The sequence below is a fragment of the Pinus tabuliformis genome, chromosome J (assembly GCF_031772625.1).
Source record: "Pinus tabuliformis cultivar Carrire ecotype Pingquan chromosome J, CPIR1, whole genome shotgun sequence".
Lineage (NCBI taxonomy): Eukaryota > Viridiplantae > Streptophyta > Pinopsida > Pinales > Pinaceae > Pinus > Pinus tabuliformis.
The window spans coordinates 1,075,076,821-1,075,081,142 of NC_142295.1; positions in this window are offsets into that span (position 1 = coordinate 1,075,076,821).

Genomic DNA, 4,322 nt, shown 5'->3' on the forward strand with positions numbered 1-4,322 from the left:
AACAAGCGAGTCTCATGCACCAATTTGGTGTCTGACTTAGCTGTGCCCTTAAAAATGAATATTATTATTATTATTGTTATTCTTACCAACCAAAAATACATTTAACTTAATTATCAAAATTTTAAAATATTTCAAAATCTATAATTAAATTAAACTCACCCATCATAAATTACACTTAATCCATAATTTAATATTATTATTTTTAGATATCTAATACATCCATTGTTAACATCAACACACTTCAATAATAACACTATTAAACTCACCAATCATAAATTACACTTAACCCATAATTTAATATTATTGTTTTTAGATATCTAATACATCCGTTGATAACACATCAACACACTTCAATAAGAACACTGTTGTAATCATTTTTATAACAATTTCCGCATATTATTATAATACAATATTTTTGAATTAAATATATTATAATTAAGATTATATTATATTAAATATTATTTCATATATCTGAGCTTTTGAGATTTTTAAATAAAATTAAAAATGTATTGTCCTTTTTATCATATAAAATATATTTATGATTATTAAATAAGAATTTTAAAAGTTATTTTTATTAGTAAGATTTTTTTTTAATATGTGTAAATAATAATAAAAAAATAAAAATTATAATTTTAAATTTTGATATTTTAAATTTCCAAAATAATATTATTTTTATTAAAATTATGATAATAATAATAATTAATATACATTAAAACTAAAATTAAAATTAATATATATATATATATATATATATATATATATATATATATTAATTAATTAATTAATTTTAATAATTAAAAACATCTTAAAAGTTCAAAAATTAGAATTCTAAAAGATAATGAAAAAATCTTTCAAGGTGATTTGGAGGGTCTTGATATAATTAATGGACTTGTCAACAATTCTTCCTTTGTCCACCTGAGAAAGAAATATTTCAGCAATTCAGTGTCTAGAACATCTAGAACATCCGCTTGAATAAGAATCTATCAACTTTGCAATCTGAATCTAGCATGTATGTACAGTCATGAAAATCTATTTTAAACTCATTTGCTAATCTCATGGTCTATATTAGTGTCTTGAACTGTTATTCCAGACAACAATAATCAAGTACTACCTTTGAATTGAGACCCTCGGGTAACAGAGACTTTAGGGTATTGAGCATACAATTCATTTTACTCCTAACCCTTTCAATCCATACATGTATTTTTTCATCATGGCAACTCTTCTTTGTTGTGGATGGACTTTGATCATCCTCTTGCAATGATGGACTTTTTACACCAGCCCAACTCATCTTCCCACCACTGGTCATAGATTTCACCATTGATTTCTCTTTTTCTACTGGTCTACAGTTTGTTGAAGTGGAGTACGCAAAAATAATCGTATAGAGATCTTCTGAGTCTCTATACTCAGACATCATGAGGAAGGGGGTGACAGAAGAAAATAGCAGAGAAGTTTATCAGCATTCTAAATTCTGATAAGGTCCTGATTGAAATGTCTCTGACTGTTACATGCAAGTATAGCCATATATAAGAAACAATAAGTCCAGATGGAAGGGCTAACAGGTACGCAGGCTTTCTATTCATATCATGCTATGGTATTTATTTGAACACGTACTGCATCATGGAAATGAAAGACATTTACAGATTTTTTAAACATTTCTGAGTATCTTAGTCATAAATCTTGACATCATTATGATTATATCTATATATTATTGATAAGACATTAGAGGTAATCTCCTGAAATCAATTATGTTGTCTGCCTAATTTTTCAGATTGAGTACAAATCTTCACTTATCTTCTTTATTGAAAGTTGCACATATTTAGTTTTTATGGGATGATGATGGAAACAAACATTTCTCATCAATCTGATAGTAATAATTTTCCAGTTGCTTTTCATAAATTTCTAGATAATAGGTTGGTTAGATTGTGTTTCAGTGTTTATTGGATTTTCAGAGTATTTTTATGATGTTTTAATTATTTTATAATTAAAATTATTGAATTTATGTTGATTATAAATTTTAATATTTAATTATTTGTTAGTAATTTGTAAAGGGTAATTTTTCATTTTTCATTTTTAGTAGATATATTTGGATTTATTTTTTACATCTCAGAAAATTTTGAACAATTAACTTATTATTTCTTTACATCCAACAAAAAAAATTACCAAACTAAAACAATTTATACCTATTCCACCCAACTTAATTGTTATATATGAAATATATCATCAATATCTATATAAAAAAACAAATTTATATATTTTATTTTGATTATAAAAAAATAGATATGTACATTTTGTTTTTGTTTTTACTGTTGGTACTCCCCCTCCATAAATATTTAGAATAATAATCTTTTGCAAATGGAGATATTCGTCAGATCTCTTTTGATAAAAACAAACAATGTTCTTTTAAATCTGTGGGTTAAACGATTGCAATGATGGAATGGTGACAATAAGGTGTGATCCAAAGATGCAATGATTATGATGCCCAATATTTTCAAAGTATTATGACCTTATTCTCTTGTCACCATCCATTTCAATAGCCGCATTTAGTAAGCCTTTTGGTGACTCCATAACTGCAGCGCAATTGTTTACTCGACCTTTGAAAAGTTCTGGTAACACAAACTCAAACATGGTTAAATGCATGCACCGATTCAAAAGTTATTTAAAGGCATTGAAGATTTTTGTTAGATTCTCTAACTCCGACTAGGATTAAATAATAATGAAATTACAGACTGAGAACCATTTTAGATATTGTACTAACCTACCTATTAAATTTTTAACAAATCTTGTGTACTAACCTACTTATTTAAATTCTTAACAATTCTCGTGGGACATTATTGGGCAATGGTCATTTTTATTACTCTGCGTATATATATATATATATATATATATATATATATATATATATATATATATATATATATATATATATATATATAATTTAATAATAAATTAGAAGTTAAATTAAAAAAATATATTAGTAAAATCATATTAAAAATATTAATGTGGTTGATATAACGGAATGCTTTATAAATATAATAAAAAAATTATTGCAATACAAAGAATGCCTTACTGATGTACACATTTCCTTGATTAACCATGTATAAAAAGGTTATGGGTCAACTTTAACTTGAGAATAAAAAGGTATTACATATTAATTTGCTTATATATTAATTTCCAAATCTAATTAGAATATGAATTTATTAGAATTGGAATGATCTTAAATCCCTAGGAAATTGGTGGGTGGGGAGCCACCTGGCATGAATATAATCTAACTTGAAAAAAAAGCATTACACATCTTATTGTAAAATGGACCATTTTGCTAAATAAAATTTGATTATATATTAATTTCCCCATTTAATTAGAATATGAACATATTAGAATTGGAATAATCTCAAATACCTAGCAAATTAGTGCGTAGGGAGCCACATGGCACAAATATATTTTTTATAAGCACTTAGAGGAAGCATATGCTGAGCATATTCCCTTGAGAAGCAATCTAGGTACTCAAAAAGTCAACCAATCCTCATCCACCCTAAGTTGAAATATTGAGAAGCAATCTGGGCACTCAAAAAGTCAACCAATCCTCATCCACCCTAAGTTGAAATAGGAAGTCTTCAACAATTATGATATAACAAGAAACTCACTACAACCATTGATAAACACTTAGACGAAGCATACGCTGAGTATATTCCCTTGAAAAACAATCTAGACACTCAATTAAAAGTCAACCAATCCTCATCCACGATAAGTTGAAATACGAAGCCTTCCACAATTATGATATAACAAGAAATAGGAAGCCTTACTCAATTATAAGATCACAATAATCATATAAATAATACATGTTTTAATGATTACATGTTTTAATCATATAACAAGAAATAGGAAGCCTTACTCAATTATAAGATCACAATAATCATATAAATAATACATGTTTTAATGATTATATAGTAAGTTTTTTTCGTTAGATAAATAATACATGTTTTAATGGTTACATAGTTATGTCAAAACAAAAGCCAATCTCCACACAAATGAATGATTACTGATGTTAAAATAACTTAAAACTCAAGTTGAGCAGTGACACACAGGGAATCGAGGGAACTAATAGTGTGATTACTCTAATATGAAAGACAAAATTGAAACCTATAGTTTTGGAAATCTGATATAAGTGCAATTACCTCAAATGCTCCAACTTTTCCCATCTATGAAGACTATGAATTTAGTTGTCATTTTTTTTAATAAGGCAACATATTTTAGGGAAAACCTTCGAGCATTTCTCCTCATTCCAAATATTGGCACCCAAGGTAAACTCTACATCCTTCAAGGCA